The sequence below is a fragment of the Eschrichtius robustus genome, chromosome 12, assembly GCF_028021215.1.
Source record: "Eschrichtius robustus isolate mEscRob2 chromosome 12, mEscRob2.pri, whole genome shotgun sequence".
Lineage (NCBI taxonomy): Eukaryota > Metazoa > Chordata > Mammalia > Artiodactyla > Eschrichtiidae > Eschrichtius > Eschrichtius robustus.
In genome coordinates this window covers 98484708-98503021 of record NC_090835.1, presented here as the reverse complement: position 1 = coordinate 98503021, position 18314 = coordinate 98484708, and the positions used below count along the sequence as shown (strand labels likewise).

The following is an 18314-nucleotide window of genomic DNA, read 5'->3' as shown; positions in this document are numbered from 1 at the left end:
CTTGTACAGCCTTTACTATGTTGAGGTATATTCCTTATATACCAAATTTATTGAGAGTTTTTTAAATCATGAAGTGATTTGAATTTTATCAAATGCTGTTTCTGTATCTATTGAGATGATTGTGATCTTTATGCTTTATTCTGTTAAAGTAGTATACCCATTTGTTGATTTGTGTATGTTGAACCATACTTGCATCCCAGGGATAAATCTGACTTCATCATAGTGAATGATCCTTTTAATGTGCTGTTGAGTTCTGTTTCCTAATATTTTGTTGAGGATTTTTGCATCTATGTTCCTCAGGAATATTGGCCTGTAATTTTCTTTTCTTGAAGTGTCCTTGTCTGGCTTTGGTATCAGGGTAATGCTGGCTTCATAAAATGAATTTGGAAGGGTTCCATCCCCTTAAATATTTTGGAGGAGTTTAAGAAGGGTTAGTTTTGTTTTGTTTTTTTTAATGTTTGGTAGAATTCATTAGTAAAGTCATCAGATCCTGGGCTTTTCTTTGTTGGGAGGTTTTTGATTACTAATTCAATCTCCTTACTCATTATTGGTCAATTAAGGTTTTCTATTTCCTCATGCTTCAGTAGGTTGGTAGGTTGTATATTTCTAGGAATTTATCCATTTCTTCTAGGTTGTCCAGTTTGTTGGCATATAATTGTTCATAATATTCTTTCATTTCTGATTTTATAATATTTGTGTCTTCTCTCTTTTATTCTTTGTTAGTCTAGCTAAAGTTTTGGCAGTTTTCTTTATCTTTAAAAAAAACCTAGCTCTTAGTTTTATTGATCTTTTCTATTTTTTTTCTGGTCTCTATTTCATTTATTTCTGTTCTTATTTCTGTTATTTCCATTCTTCTGCTAACTTTGGGTTTGTTTTTTCTTTTTCTAGCCCCTTAGCTATCAAACTAGGTTGTTTATTTAAGATCTTTTTTGATGTAGACCTTTATCAGTATAAACTTCTCTCTTAGAACTACTTTTGCTGAATCCCATAAGTTTAGTATGTTGTGTTATTTTCACACAAGATATTTCTTTTTTTTTAAATTTATTTTTGTCTGCGTTGGGTCTCTGTTGCTGCCCACAGGCTTTCTCTAGCTGCTATGAGCAGGGGCTTCTCATTGCGGTGGCTTCTCTTGTTGCAGAGCACAGGCTCTAGGTGCGCAGGCTTCAGTAGTTGTGGCACAAGGGCTCAGTAGTTGTGGCTCGCAGGCTCTAGAGCGCAGGCTCAGTAGTTGTGGCACACGGGCTTAGTTGCTCTGCCGCATGTGGGCTCTTCCTGGACCAGGGCTCGAACCCATGTCCCCTGCATTGGCAGGCAGATTCTTAACCACTGTGCCACCAGGGAAGCCCCTCAAGATATTTCTTGAGCTCCCTTTTGATTTCTTCTTCCACTCGTTGTTTATTAAGGAGTGTGTTGTTTAATTTCCATATATCTGTGCATTTTTTTCAGTTTTCTTCCTATTACTGATTTCTAGTTTCATACCATTGTGGTCAGAAAAGATAGTTGGTGGGAGATAAACCTGTCCTTCTTATTCCACACCTTCATTGGAGCCAGAGGGCCAAAGATTATTTTTAATCTTACCATTTTCTTTATTCATTCACCAAATTTCAACGAAAGTTTTGTCAGAAAAATAATTTAAGAAGAAATTTACCCAAGTAACAATGCATTTGATAAGGGCAACCTAAGTAGCACATAAGAAAGGCCATAGAAATTGAGGTACTGTTGCCTGGAGTGGTAGGTGAAGACACCGTGGAGGAAAGAGAATTTGAGCTGAGTGCTGAGAATTTGAGCCCTTCCCCTCCTTCCGTTGTCTCTGAGGCCAAACCAAGTGCTTCCAGATTCTTCTGGTGCAATTTAGGAGACATGCCAGATGCTTAAACACATTTAATCGCTGTCAGATTAATTCCACGATCACTAAAGAGTTGCTGCTTTTTTCATATTTATTTTTGTAATGATCACGAGCAGGCATTTTTTGTATAAATGAGGGTATTTCTGACAAAAGAAACAGTGCCCACTAACCACAAAGGAAATGATAATGTGTATGTGGAAATGGGACTTGGCCTATGGCAGCTGTGTGGGTATCACAAGAGATAAGGCTTGAGAGCAGGAAGGATCAGATGGAGAAGGTCAAAGGAGCTTGGACCAAGTGTGGGCAGCAGACAGGTGACTCAGATCAGGAAGACTTTGTAACCATGGGTCTCAGAGACCTGTAAAGGGAAGAGACTTGGAGGCAGGAGGGCCTCTCTGGAGGTGCAGAGGGAAGGAGGGATGGGTTTGGGCGGCTGATAGGCTATGAGAGGTCACAGCTAACTTGGGACTCAAGACTGGACATCTGGGATATGGGGCATGAAAAATCAAGATGAGGGAGTCAGCAAGGTTTGAGAACTGGCCACATATCCTTGCAAATAGGCTGAGCTTGAGGCAACAAAAGTCTGCATTTGATGGCAAAGTCCAGAAGCAGTTATAGACCGTATGCCCATGTGAAAGTGCAAAGCTATGCTGTTAAAGGCACCGTGAAGAACAAATTCTAGGGCACTCAATCAAATCTGGAGCAAAGTACATGCTGATAACTCCCTCCACTTGGGGTGAGATGTTGCCAGCCTTCCGCAGTAGAAACTCTGCTCGGTGTAATTCTCAGTGGAAGCAGCAGAGGGCAGCAACGGTAGGCGGTTGGGACGTTCCTCGCGCTGAGCTAGGGAGAACTTCATGCCTAAGTGGGTGTTGGGATTCTGCCTCCACCAAGATCTAGCAGCTATTTCCAGATGCTGGGGAAGGGAAGGGACCCTGGCTTGTCAGGTAGACCACAGCTCCATCTTCTTCTTGCAGATGGAAATACTGAGCAAGGTAACAAAGACCTCTTTATTCTTTCAAGTAAAAAGAATAACAGCTAAATTTATTGAGTGCCTTGTGTCCTAAGAGCTGTATGCATATTACGCCTGTTAACTATTTTAACAAATGGAAGCAATTGGTGCTATTATTTCCAGCCACATTTTATAGGAGATGAGTTCAAGTGGATGCAACTTGTAAATGGTTGATATCTGGCTCCCATACTTAACCTACATTATGTTACCTCTCTGTGAAGTGGTACTGTTATTGGTGTGTGTGTGTGTGTGTGTGTGTGTGTGCGTGTTTGCTCTTTGGTGCATAGTTTTTGTCAGTTGTTTAGATTTAGGGTAAGATGGAGAATTTGCAGGTGTTTTGGATCTTTCTTATAAACCAAAACACTGTAAGGCAGTAAAAAGATTGCTGGAGTAGAGCTACTTAAAGTGTAGTCCTCTGACTAGTGCTGGTCTACGGACTGTGTGGGATAGGTGTGCAGCCCAGGAAGTACAGAAATTCAGAGCACACCCTTAGACACTCTGATAGCAATTTGAGATAGTAGTTTAATGCCTATTGAATCTAATAATAAAAATTGAGGGCTTGAATTTGTATCTTTTTAATTTCATTTTCTAGTAATTCATATTTATTATATTTGAGAAAAGTTAAGTCCACAACAGATTGGAATATTTTTTTAAAGCTGGTTCTTTGCCACAAGATTGCATGAGAAGCACTGCAGTGGAGTTCATAACACAGACATAAAAGTCTGTAGGATTTGAGATCTGTTCCTTTTACCAGGGAAATGAACACCCCACACAAGGATTAAAACATGGAGGGGCTCCTCCTGTAAACCCTTCAACAGCTCCACTGATGGTCATGATTAAAATATAACGAAGAGGGCTTCCCTGGTGGCGCAGTGGTTGAGAATCTGCCTGCCAATGCAGGGGACACGGGTTCGAGCCCTGGTCTGGGAAGATCCCACATGCCGCGGAGCAACTAGGCCCGTGAGCCACAATTACTGAGCCTGCGCGTCTGGAGCCTGTGCTCTGCAACAAGAGAGGCCGCGATAGTGAGAGGCCCGCGCACCGCGATGAAGAGTGGCCCCCGCTTGCCACAACTAGAGAAAAGCCCTCGCACAGAAATGAAGACCCAACACAGCCATAAATAAATAAATTAAAAAAAAAAAAAAAGATAGAGCAACACGTCTTAGAAAAAAAAAAAATATAACGAAGAGGGACAGGTGGAAGCAGAGGAAGGGGGAGGGCAATGGAGACGGGGAGAAAGGGGAAGGGGAAATCTTGATAAGACTTAAGGAGCAGGACCCTCTTCACTTCTTGTAATGACTCAGGAAAAGCACAAAATTATAAAGAAACAGATGGTGTATGGAATCATTTTGTTTAACATCTGCCCTTAGGTATTGCTGAAGCATCTCTTGCACGTACATTTGACACAGCAAAGGATCCCGAGATCCATGAAATAACCAGGCTTTCACAAGGATTTATTCCTAGTCACCTATCATGAAAAATACTTAATTTTCAGTTGAAAGATGAGCCCTTGGCCTTATTCTAGCTTCGGCATCAAAAAGTTGCTATCTAGGAATGTCGGGGGAGAAAGGATCTAGGAGAAGTGGCATTTCTCAGAGGAAAAAAAAAAACACAAACAAAAAAGAACTTGTCAAGGCATAAGTAACATTTTTAAATGCAGCAGTGGAGTTTGTTACAGGAAAAGAGTAATAAAATGCAATGTCCTTTGTTCACTTGCAGATGTTTTCCTTCTTTGAGGAAATAAAGGGGAAAATGCTCAGCTCTGCCTTGATTCAGGAGCACCTGACCAGCATCGCACAGAGAGACGTCCATCCATATAATAGGATTTGCTAGGATGTGAGAGTCAGCAATGACTTGGAGAGTTGGGCCTGAGCAACTGCAAGAATGGGGAAGACGGCAGGTAGACGTTTGGGAGGAGAATTTGGGCACTAGTTCAGTTTTGGACATAGTAAGTCTGAGATGTCTATCAGACATCCAAGTGGAAATGTCATGTAGATGATTGATCACAAGTCCGGAGATGTCAGTTAAATGCCTCTCAGCTCCAAATCCACCTTTCAGTGCCTGCTCTGTGATAATGGAGCTAAACCCTGTAAACATTTTTACTTTGCCCTCTGGCATGATATTAAGTTTTCTCAGCAGAGTGCCCTGGCAGGGCACTGCAAGAAGAAAGGGTTTCTTTTCCTGACTCTGGTGAACTCTTCTTGGCCGTCACTTGCACTGTGCATGGCATCTACAGAACTTGCCTCTTGCAGTGGGTGACAGCCAAAGCCAGCTCCTGGCAGGAGCTGGCAGCACCAGACACCCCGTCATGGATGGCTTCCTTCAGTACCCTTTTGTGAAGCTTTGCCACAGGTTTCAAGGTACAGCACCAAGCAGCAGACAGCTTGCCCAGCACCCAAATGGGCCATTTCTCAGCGAGTCCCACCAGAGCAGCAGCTGAGCAAACTTCTCCACCATCCCATGAACCGCAGCTGTTCCCTCTCCAACCAGGTCTGGATCTCAGCCCTAGGGTGTGAATGGGCGTCCCCTCTTCCAGATTTGTTCCCTCCCTGGGCTCTCTAGCTCAGCCCTAGGAGTAATGGCTCTTCCCCATAGCTGCTATTCCTGTATTCTTCAGAGTCGCCTTTATTCGCGGCTAGCCAATCCTCCATTACTCCAGTCCGCTGTGATAATTATATGAAACTGTCCCAGCTCAAATTACTATGTGGTGTCTGTCTCCTGATTGGTCCCGACTGATGGGGGTCAGCGGAGAGGTCCAGGCAGGAGATAAAAACTTGTGAGTTGTCAGCATATAAAGGCTACTGAAGAGCCATGAGATCACCACGGCAGTGGGCAGATGAAGGAGAGAAGGAAAGATAGGACACTTCAGCATCAAAAGTTCAAGAGAAAAGGAGGAATTCACGTAAGAGACCAAGAAGGAGCAATCAGTGAGGTAAGAAGAAAATCAGGAGATTTTCCTGGAAACCAAACTTTAAAAGGATATCGAGGGACTTCCCTGGTGGCGCAGTGGTTAAGAATCCGCCTGCCAATGCAGAAGACACGGGTTCGAGCCCTGGTCTGAGAAGATCCCACATGCCGCGGAGCAACTAAGCCCGTGCACCACAACTACTGAGCCTGCGCTCTAGAGCCTGCGAGCCACAACTACTGAGCCCACGTGCCACAACTACTGAGCCTGCGCTCTAGAGCCTGGGAGCCACGACTACTGAGCCCACGTGCCATAGCTACTGAAGCCCACGGGCCTAGAGCCCGTGCTCGTCAACGAGAAGCCACCGCAATGAGAAGCCCGTGCACCGCAGCAAAGAGTAGCCCCCGCTCGCCACAACTAGAGAAAGCTCATGCGCAGCAACGAAGACCCAATGCAGCCAAATAAATAAAACAAATATATAAATAAAATTTTAAAAAGTATATCAAGGAGGGATCGATCGGCTGTATCAAATACTGCTGACACATCAAGTAAAAATGGAGACTGAGAATTGAGCACAGGAGGTCGTTGATGACCTTGACAAGATCATTGAGAGCAAAAGCCTGATTGGAGTGGTTTTAGGAGAAAATGGGAGGAGAATTGGAGACAACGTATCAGTGGCTCTTTTGAGAAGTTCTGCTGCAAAGAGAAGCAAAGAAATGGATGGCAGCTGGGGTTGGGGTGATAAGGAAGTAAAGTCCAGAGGAAGAAATAGCATGTACGTATGGTTATGAAATGGTACGGTAGCAAAGGAAGAATTGCTGATCTGGCGAGAACGGGGAGGATTTACTGGAACCACATTCTTGAGGTGGGGAGACGGGCTAGGAGCTGGAGCACAAGCGGGAAGATGGATGCAGCTGAGTCTTTAGGGGGGGACCTAAATCGAAAGTCAAGTGTGAACGTGGAAATTAGGTCTAGGTGGGTCAGAGTGGGAAAACGTCAGGTGTGAACGTAATAGGACCGTCAGAATCAAGGCTGCGTTTCTAAACCTTGCCTGCAGGTGTGATCAGGAGGCTAAGTCCTGGCCAGAATATGTGAGGGGACATTTGTGTGAAACTGTGGGTCATGCCCTTAAAGAGAAGGAACGCGTTCTCCCATGTCCTTCTTTCTGCCGGCTGGAATGCAGACCCAGTTGTAAGCCATCTAGAACCATCCAGACAAAGACAACTTCCTAGGGAAGATGGAGCAGCCAGGTAAAGAAACCAGGCCCTGACTCCTTGGCTGAGAATGCCCACCATTCCAGCTTCAGCTGTTACGGAGAGAGAAAGCTACTCTTACCTTGTTTAAACCTCTGTTATTTTGAGCCTCTGTTTTATACACCTAAACATATCCAAATGAATACAGAATTCCAAATATGCCCCAAAGCAAGGAGAAGTTGTCTTGGAGGCTAGCTTGGTCTCATCAGGATTTAACAACAGTTAGAAGCTAAAACAACCCCTCAATTATTTTTTTAAAAAGTGAATCAGGACTTCCGTGGTGGCGCAGTGGTTGAGAATCTGCCTGCCAATGCAGGGGACACGGGTTCGAGCCCTGGTCTGGGAAGATCCCACGTGCCGCGGAGCAACTAGGCCCGTGAGCCACAACTACTGAGCCTGCGCGTCTGGAGCCTGTGCTCCGCAACAAGAGAGGCCGCGATAGTGAGAGGCCCGCACACCACGATGAAGAGTGGCCCCCACTTGCCGCAACTAGAGAAAGCCCTCGCACAGAAACGAAGACCCAACACAGCCAAAAATAAATAAATTAAAAAAAAAAAAAGAATCAAAGATGCAACCAGAAAATTAAACAATGTACAAAAATCTCTTTAGTCATAAAAGCAGTAGGAACTCTCAGAATTAGTGTGTAGAATCTACACATCTAAACCCTTACCAACTTCCCTGAGAAACTTCTAGGTGGCGTGATAGGACTGCAGACCTGGGATCCAGAAGACAAGTCTCTTCAGCAGCGAGGGGAGCATATGGAAAAGAGAATAAAAGTGGTCACTGACCTTGATCAGAACACTTAGTAAAAAGTACAGCTCGTGGATGGATCTAGAGACTTTCATACAGAGGTAAGTAAGTCAGAAAGAGAAAAACAAATATCTTCTATTAACGCATATATGTGGAATCTAGAAAAATGGTACAGATGAACCGGTTTGCAAGGCAGAAACAGACACAGATATAGAGAACAAACGTATGGACACCAAGGGGGGAAAGTGGGGGGGGGGTGATGATGGTGGGATGAATTGGGAGATTGGGATTGACATATATACACTAATATGTATAAAATAGATAACTAATAAGAACCTGCTGTATAAAAAATAAATTTTTAAAAAAAGCATGACTATAGTTCTTGGCCAGCTGCACTTGAGTCTCCCAAATTCAAGCCTAGAAAGGGGTTGGGGGTTTGGAGCTGGCTGTCCAAGTCCCCCTTCCTGCACATCTCCTCGGGAAAAGGCAAGTTCTTGGATTATAGAAGTGGAGTAGGACGTAGACAAAGAATGGAAGGTGGATTCATATATGTTGAACACATCCAGAACTGTGCTGTCCCCAGGGTGACCCGGGCCACAGCTGGGAAGGCCTGGCTGTATGTTCTGGCCAAGTTCGTGGGTTCCTTTTTTAGTTTTTCTTTTTCCTCTCTGAAGGAATTCCTAGACATTACAGGTCTACTTGGCTAATTACATAGTACTGTTGATACAGTAACACCTGGAAACCATTTACCATCTTCCCTCAGCCTCCTAATTGCATCACTTACTGTTGGGGCCAGGGTTGGGAGGAGAGGAAACAACCTATCTTGTTTTCTGGGAAGAAGAAAGTGAACATACCAGAAATATTAAGGAAACACTTGACCGATTCACTTTCTCCAAACTGGCCCACTCTACTTGTTTTTACAGGAGTGTGTATGTTATCATGGGGGGCGGACAAGCTCCATGAAGAGTCATCACAGGCGGATTATTGTAAAAATTTTTGCAGAACCAGAAAAAAAAAGCGGGGGGCGGGGGGAGAAGTCGGGAGGAAAGGTGGGCAGCTGAGTAGAAGTGAAAAGAATCAGATGTCTATGAACATGGGGGAACTGGAATGAACATGAAAGTGGGCTGCCCTCCAGATACACTGCTGAGTGCCCACTGGAACATTCTAGGGCAGAGTAAGAATACAAACCATTGTAATGGCTTCCTTTTTGGCATCTGTTTGTCTGAGTACCAACTCCTTTTAGACTCAAGTCACATTTGTAAACACTACAAAAACACAAAACTGACCAGCTCACAATATTTTCTGCCCATCCTGGAGGGAGTAAAATCAAATATTAGCAATTCTATGCTGAAGACCAGTTTCTGACCTTTTAAAAGCTCTTAGAATCTGAGATTAATTTTTCTGTTTTTTTCTTTTTTTTCTGGAAAAGACTTTAAGAGACTATCAACTAGCTCACTGACTTGAAGAAAGGAAGGACTTATTCATCTAGTTTCTGTTTTAGGGATGAGGCAACTGAGCCTTAGAAAGACGAGAGGATTTAATTCTCCTGAAGTCCAGCAGGAAATAAGATGGAGAAGGGTTTAGAAATCCAAGTTTCCCCTTCTGGCAATGCGCTCTGTCTTCCCTCCGGTTGTCTCTGTGGCTGATGAGTGATGGTGATGAGTTACAAGCAATAAATTCCTTCTGTGCTGGGAGGAGGGAGCAGGGAACAAACAGGTGGTCACTTACGAGGCTGCTGAAATCTACAAAGAGAACAGTGGGAGCAGTTCTGGAACCCTGGCTGTCCATTAGAGTCACCTGAAGAGTTATGATTGGGTCCTCCGGCAGGTGAGTTAAATCAGAGCCTGGGGCTTGTGGGAGGAGCCAGGGTATCTATTTTGTGAAAGGTCCCCAGGTGATTCTAAGATGCAGCCAGGGCTGAGAACCACTGTCTAGAACTGTGATTCTTAACAGGGATAGATGGAAGACAGCCTCACCTAGGGCCGTGATACAGTGAGCGTGCCTCACACTGGTCTGGAGGGCTCGCTGGGCTTAGGCCCTGTGTATCCAGGGTCTGGGGTGGGACCGAGGATTTGTGTTTCTAGCAAGCTCCCTGTGTGATGCAGCTGAGCCAGGGAACACACTTTGAGAATCGCTGCTCTGCAGGTAACTTTTCAAAGTTATATGTGTATATATATATATATATATATATATATATATAAAATTCATATATATGTAAAAAATATATAAAGTATATATGTATGTATGTGTATATATATATATATACACATCTGTCCCTAGCCCAAGAGTTGGCTGTACCCCCTAGAATGGACTTGGGGAGCACAGGAGGGGTAGAGGACGGTTCTGATTAAAAATCCAAGCAAAAATGATCACAGAGCACCGAACTCCCATTGTAGTTGGTGCCATCTCTCGGGTGTCCTGCAGGAAAACGTTGCCAACTAGGAGCCCAGAACATAAGAAGCTGAATTGAATGCTGATTATATTTCTTTTCTTAGCTGAAAGTCAAGTCCCTTGAAACTCACCCTAGAACTAGTTAAATTTTGGGAAACAGTTCTAAAAAGGCTATAAATGGTCTGTTATCAGGCATCAAGGGAAGCCAGCAACGGGGAGCAAGGGCCTTATCTAAAAAAACCCATCTTGCCAGGAGATTTGGGGCCTTTTGACCTCCATGGGGCTTGTCCTGACTCCTTTACTTCACCTTATAGGGTAATTGCCAGGACCTCAGTCACAGAATGAGGTCTGAGAGCAATCTGATCTCAGAGGAAAGGCAGCAGTGAAAGGAAAACACAGTGGATGTGTGACCACCCCACAGTTCTCTGAATATAAGAGCCGGGCCTCTGCGGCTTCCTGGATTCTCCGGCTCGAAGATGAGCCATGCCGGGGCCGGGCAAGGCCCCGAAGGCCCAAAGAAATGATGTGTGAGCTGGTAAAAATCTGATCGAGGGGACATGGAATAGAGTTCATGAATGGGTGGACAGACAGTGCTGGCAATGGCGGGGGCGGGGGAAGGGCAGGGGCTGCCCTTAGTAACTTAGTAACTAAGTTACTGCCCTTAGTTAGTTATTAACTAAGTAAGAAGTCCAAAACTGAAAAGAAATCTCCAGTGAACTTGTAAGATCAGAGCCGTGCCTCACCAAACCAAAGCCTCCTTCGGTGAAGTGCTGGAATGCGGATGTATGCAATGACACGGCAAAACCCTCCAGGGAGGGACAGGACATGGGAAAATCCTTATCTCCAGTACAGTCACGTCACAGGCAGGACCCTACTGACGAGGCTTGGACAAACTCCCAGAGCCAAGCTACTTGAATGTGGCAGGTACGTATGGAGGCTTTTAAAACTGAGAGTTTAAGTGATTCCTTCACAGGGAGAGACAAGAATTTGGTGTCACAGTAACTTTTCCAGGTGACTAAGGTAAGTGTCTGACTCAGTGCCCTGAGTCCATCTGTAGCCAAGGCAATACTTCCCATGGACTTGATGTGACGCGGATGGCCCAAGGCTCTGGGAGCATCTGCCTGGGGTGACAGTTCCAGGATGCTGGACTCTGGACAAGCTTCTGTTCTCTCTGATCTGAACTGCTCCAGAGTCCGCAGACCAATGGAAGTACATTAAACCCTACGGATACCCCACATGGTGCTGAATTTCAGGGGATTTAACTTATCTGAACAGGCCACTGGTGAAAAGGCTTTTTCCGAGCCCTTTAGCTGGGTCAAGGACGTCAAAACGCCAGTGAAAAACAGTCCAAGGAGGCGTTAGCGTAGACTTTTGGGGTTGTTTGTGACCAGGCTTGAATTGTTTGACGAGCCCTGGCCCAATTTCCACAAAGCTTTCAACACTGAGGATGAAAGACATTCCAGAGCTGAAAAGGATTCTGTCCTCACCAGAGCTGGGACTGTCAGTGGTGATGCAGCTGTCTGCTGACTCTTGACAGGCTTAGGAAAGAACCTTTCATCCACTTGCGTTCTGGTAACACCCACCCGTGGAAAGGAGAGCTTTTGTTTCTGAAAAGAAATATGAACGAGAGGGCCCTGAATAGCAGCAAAGAGGCAAAAAGGAGTAGGCATTTCCAAGATGTCAGGCTGGCTGACCTGAAGGGAAGTAGGAGGAGGAGGTAGGGTCTGGGGCTGCAGCTCAATTACTTGGGGAGCTTAACTTTTTTTTTTTAATTGTGGTAAAATATACAAAACATAAAATTTACCATCTTAACCATCTTTAAGTGTATGGTTCAGTGGTCCTCAGAAATTCACATGATTATGCAATCATTACCACCATCTATCTCCAGAGCTTAAAAACATTTCAGTTAGAATTTTTCATGTAGATTTTTTTCGATACAGTCATGAAAAAGAATGAGGTCAATGTTACATGCTGATGTGGAAAGAGGTTAAAAATACATTAAGAAAAAAAGAGCAAGACCCCACAGTGTGTACAGGAGATATAATATTTGTGTGTATGCTGGGATAGTTTCAGGGAGAGGATACAAATTGTGGATGGCAGTTGCCTCTAGGAAGTGGAAATGAGGGTCTGGGATGGAAGGGATTTTAACTTTCCTTGTATAATACCTCTTTGTACAGTGTGGGCTGTTTAATAGATGCCTGTGTCGTTCGCATTTTAAAAATTTCCAGCTACCTCTTCTGCCCCCAAATCAATTCAGGTGGTGTGGTGCAGAGCCCAAGAATCTGCTTATATTAAGACGGCCCTTTTGGTACTTGGTGCTCAGCTTTGTTTGGGAAACAGGGCTTTGGAGTAAGAACTTCCTCCAAAGGAAGACATGGGCTCAGACACCCAGAAGGGGTCTTCGGATTTCAGAGTATCTCTTTTAAACTAATTGTGTCATTATTTAAATCATATTCAATAACCATGGAAAAATTTTATAGTTGAGAGTAAGGACCATGCTAAGGCTATTTCTGCCATACTCAGAGGTTCTCAACTTTTTTGTGCCTTGTATATCTTTGGCAGTCTGGTGGAGCCAATGGATCCCTTTTTGGAGTGATGTGTTTAACCCCTGGAATACTGTTTTGAACGTGTAAAATAAGACACATATGACTATAAGGTAACAAATTATATTATATTTACCCCCCAAATTTTTAAAAGTTGTGATAGGGCAATGTATGGGCTTTTAACTGCAGTATTAAATAAAAAGATCTGGTGATAGTATAATGATTTCCATAATTTTAGAGAAGTGATGAGTATGAATGATATTTCAAGATATCTGTAAAACCAGTGATAAGATCTGAAGATATATGTGATTCTTACTGGCGATAAAGTCACAGATACTGCTAATCCAACTGTAACTTGATGCTACAATTGAAGAAAATGCTAATTTCAGGTAGAGTTAGTGAAAATTAAGATGCACCTTTTTGGCTTTTGGTTTTTTCTTTCCATCCAAGTTCAGAGACTCCCTGAATCCATACTCTGGCCCAGCTGAAGGATGAAGGGAGAGTTCAGTGGACAGGGAGAGATTCCAGGTGGGGAATGAGAGCAGGCTGGGAAGGGATGAGATGCAGCCTTAGAAGGGAAAGATGTCTGCCTTTGCTTCCCCAGGCCAGGATGAGAAAGCGGGTCAGGTACAACACATGCTGGGTAATCAGGAAAACAGGTGGAGAGGCTCTCATCACATGACCTCCGCTTGGATGAATGGATAAATGAAAGCAAGAGGGCGTTGTAAACAAGGAAGGGAAGAGCCTGGATTTCACAGGCAACCTGACGAGACCCAGGACAGATCCGAGGGCTGAGCCAGGGGACCCAGGACAGCAGAAGCCAGGGCTGCATCCGCTCCTGCTGGGCCGGGCCTACTCCCTCGGGAGACTTTCTTCAGAAAAGCTCTAGTGCAAAAGGAGAAAGCAGATTGTAGCAATGGCCTGGTGGGCAGGGTCTCTGAAAGCTGAGGAGGGATGAGAGATTCTGTGTGTGCAGAAAAAAAGAAAAAGGCTATCTGGAAGATTCCTGAATGTGTCCAAGAGTCCCTGGAGGGGACTAAAGGACAGGGCAAAATGGCAGCTGGTGAATCCTTGAAAACTTCAGGTTTGGGGGTGGGGATTGCAAATAAGAAAAGCAACAAGAAAGGAGGATGGGCTCAGGGTGCACTTGGGGTCTGGTGCTCATTTAACACAGAGGTTGGTATGGAAATTTTTCTAGCAACTGCCGACTGTTGGATCACTTTGAACAGCTCCCGAAGTGAGTCAGCCAGGCTCTGCCAAGTTCTACAAGAATTCCTCCCTCGTGTTTTCTCATCCGCTCTCCTCCTCCTCATCCAAGCTGTCCTCAGAGCACAGATTAGGCCTGTCGGCCACAGAGGAACCGCGTTTCAGTTATCTCATATAACATTTACTTATCCACAGAAACTTCCATATCTCCAACGCATGCCTCTGACCTTTCTCCAAGTTTTCTCCCTTCATCTCTTTTTTTTACCCTTGGCATGAATTTCCACTCTTGCTTCTGCTCTGTGTCTCCCCTGCCCCGCCTTGACCCCAGTTCCCTCTTCTCTTCTTTTCCCCATCTCTTCCCACTCACTTCTTTCTTAGTGATGCATGCGTTTCAGCATCTCACAGCTGTACTGATACGCAGCTGCTGGTCCCAGGCTGACTCTCTCGTCTGCTTCATGGTGGAAACCTGAGTGCCAAGTCAGATGCCTAAGCCCAGCGCACTGAAGGGTGACTGATGCTCCAGGCCCCCTGCTAGACGCCACGTCCCAGACAAGCAGCCTCAGAAGGCCTAGAAAGACAGCGGGGGCTCTGGTCTTGCTTCCCTCCCTGTAGTTTCACTAGCTATTATGTCTGCTTGGTCTTTGGTTTTGAGGGGTCTGGAGTGAGTCACCATCCCCAAGGCAGCCTCAAGCAGCTTTGGTCTGGCTTCGGCCTGATTTAGACCCCTCAGGGCTCTTTAAAAGGGAGGTAGTGACTTGGGTAGGGGGTGTTTCAAGACTGGGGACTCCCTAGGGCCTCGTGTGCTTTGTGGACGTGAACTCCACATCTGTTGCAGCCACTCACAGCCCTCTTAGGGTTCCTCCTCCCCAGGGTGTCCTGCTTCCAAGGTGCCGGTGGCCAATGATGAATGGGGCAGAGACAATGGGACTTCGGTACCTGTACACCCCAGATGGTGATTCTGGGATTGCGCCCCATCAATATACAAATCATCCGCCAAGAAAGGAATGAATCTGCAATTGCCCAAGAAGTTGCTCCTAAAGTTAGTCTTTCATTTTCACTTGTGGCTTTGGTTTGACCCAAGGTGATCACCATCTGTGTAACATGAGGAGAGAAAGGTGTTCCCTTCATTAGGATATTTTTGGAGGAAGTCCAACAACCAACTTAGATATGACTTCATCTTGTAGAGCTGTGGTTGGACCACAGCAATGCTGCAAAGGCTGTCCTAGCTCAAGTCATCTCTCAGGAATTTACCCAGAAGATGGAGACTCAGAGATAGGATTCAAAAGGAAGGCTGAACTTGAATGAACAAGGTGAAGAATTTTGAATGTTTTGCATCAGCTTCTTTGTAGAGGTTTTGGCTCAAGTAAGCTGTCACGCTGTCTAGTTGGTGGTGACATGGCTCAGCTCTATGAAGTGGCATCTGTTCCATTTCTGTCCTCTACACTTCCTGGCCAGCCTTCCAGCAGGGGGCACTGCTACTGACAAGTGCATGTAGGGACTGCCTAGGAATATCTAGGCAAAGGGATCTTTTCTGCTCAGGCAAGATTAAGGTAAATGTGTGTTGATAAAATGGGAGCATACAACTTAGAGTGAGGTGAAATTATTCTTCTTTCATTTGTATACAAAACTGTGCATACTTTGTAGATGTGTATTTCATTCTCATAACAATTGTAGCAGTCATTTTATCCTTCGTGTTGTATCACCCAGACTTGTCAAAATAGGTGCTAAAAATGCACAAAAGAAGGAGGTGAAACCGGAAAATGGTCCTGTGTATCTGTGTGTGTGCGTGTATGTGTGTGGTGGGGTGGGAGAGTGGCGAGGGGGTAGATCGGCATAGGAGGAGACATAGATTCTTCTTCGTTTGACCCGTAAACTATTGATACAACCTGAATGACTTGCAATGTAATTGCAACTGTTCTTTTTAAACAGCAGTTCAGAGACTACGAAAGCAATGTGATCATATCCTGTAATTTAGTAGGACAAGGCATAATCCCCGGTTTACGTAACAAGAAATGAGCCTAAATTGAGAGAAACCAGCATCACAAAGAGATTCCAAATCTGTGAAGGAACAACTGGATTGAAAATGTACATAAACGCTCAGGAGCGTGGAGTCTTCCATCAGGGGTTGGCTCGCAGGCCACTTGGCTGGAAGAAACTAGAGAAATGGACCTCATCGCAACCATATGTTACATTTGGCCAAGTGGGGCTTTCCGCTCTGACAAAGCACTCTCTCTCACGGCGTCCTTCAGAACCGATCGTGAGGTGTGAGAATGTCATGTGTGCGCTGTCATAATCCATGTGAGTGCAGGGATTTGCTGCAACTTTGTCTGAACGGACAGGCTGCATTCTGAATGCACTCACATCATGATCTGCTCATGAAGGAATGAACAAGGGGATCTCAGCTTCTGTATTTTTCTTCCCAATTCTTAACTGTTTTTAAGTGAAGGGAAAGCATGGGCCAGAAGAATTACCTGTGTGTTGTCTAAGACAGCAGAGGGTGGAAAGGAAAGACCAGCCCATCCATGAGAGACTTCATCCACGCAAATCTCAAATTCGGCTGAGCTCAGTCCAAGATGGTGGCCCTTAAACACCGCTAAGAACGACGTAAGCAAAGACGCTCTTCTAAAGAGGCAACTGAGCCTGTTTGAATATGTCTTACAGGGCTTGGTGGGAGGTGTTAGGTTAAGATCCTGATATAATAGAGAATTCTAAAATGTGCTCCGCAATCTAAAGTCTGTTATCATCTTTGTCTGGACTGGGCTTACACACACACACACACACACACACACACACACACACACACACACACACACCCAAGTGGCCTTAGGCAGGTTATTTCCCCTCCATGTTCACATTTCCAAAATTTGAGCCAGGATTTGAACCAGACTGCTCTAAAGTGCCTCCAGTTCTAACCTTCAATATATCTACCATCAAAAAGCAGGTCAGTGGATTCCATTGCTCTGTTTCATGGATGCTGACACAAGAAGAGATTCCCCGCACTAGGCACACACACACACACACACACACCCCAGATGCACCACCATCATTCCCACCCCCATTCTCAATTCAGATCCCACAAACTGGCCAGCTACCTAACTCATCAGGTAGAGCACCCAGGTATAATAAACAGGAAAACAGCTGCAATCATATCTTCTCTTCAGTCTTTATTTGCTACTTCCATTCCTTTATCCCACCAACACAAACTGGGGAGGACAGCAGGAAGCCACATTTGAAGCGGCACATGCCAGCTGGCGGGGTGATGGTAACCATGGCCCCCTGAGCACTGCAGAGGTAACACAAGGCATCAGCTCCGGGCCTGGAGCACAGACTGTACAGCCCGAGGGCCTGGTAGGGAAGACCACCTCCCACAGCAGTTTGGCTTTTAAAACACTAAGAACAGGTGCGTTCATTGTCTTTTTTTTTTTTTTTTTTTTTTTTGCTTTAATAATAAAAAAAAGAAAACCCAAACCTTCTATAATTTATAAGCTATTTTTTGCTATCTACATTATATATAAAATATAGACTCTGTTTACTTTATAACACACATCTTTTTCCCTTGATAAATAACTCTTTAAAATATCTAGTATACATGCCTTGACTTTTTATATGTTATAAGTTTGTTTTTATACATATACATACATATATATACTCATGTTTGTAGAACAATAAACACACACTCGACATTGACAACCAAACAAATGCAACTTTTGGTTAAAAACAGCAACAACAAAATAAAACAACAGTAAAAGCACCAGGCAACCAACAGAAAACCATAATTACTAGAACCTTCTCCCTCCCCTGGGCAAGGCACAGGGCAAGAATACTAAGTATGGTTGGATGCCTGATGGGGAAGGAGGGGAGCAAAGGAGCGGGCAGGTCGCTTCCTTGGGTTCCGTTTCTTAGCCTGGGACTAGAGTCACCAATCCGTCATGGAGTTTCTGGGGAGAAACCATGGGGCTCATTCAACAACGTAGCCCTTGTGATGGCTGCAGGGCACAGCAGAGACCTGGACCTGGGTTAGTCTGGGGGCCCTGCTCACACCACCCAGGCAAGCATGATTGCCACGCCAAGCACGAAGCCACTGCATGTGACATGGCCTTGTTATTTCTCTACTCACTGCTGGTGTAAACAGAAAGGGGCAACAGATTCAAGAGTATTCAGTAGTGCAACACTTGAGGAGCCTGACAGAGCCAGACGCTTGGTGCCCCTCTCAAGAGCTCCAGCAGATAGGGACTGTGACATGGGGAAGAAACAGTCAGTAGGCCACTGCCTTTCATTGCTAACCGGTGTGGAACTCAGGTACACGGTACTTACTGGCTGCACCTGCACACTCTGATGAGACCACTGAGCCCATCACCTCTTAAAGCAGCACAGAAGGTCTACACTCCTCTTGGGAAAAGTTCTGAAG

At 44.9% G+C, this 18314-nt stretch overlaps 1 long non-coding RNA gene across 1 annotated transcript; it reads left to right on the top strand.

Moving 5' to 3' along the window:
- The first annotated feature begins 10881 nt into the window (after positions 1–10881).
- On the top strand, positions 10882–17225 carry LOC137773460 (uncharacterized). Its single transcript, XR_011075676.1, has 3 exons — positions 10882–11081; positions 12720–12813; positions 15836–17225. It is a non-coding gene; the product is annotated as an uncharacterized lncRNA (long non-coding RNA).
- The last annotated feature ends 1089 nt before the right edge of the window (positions 17226–18314 follow it).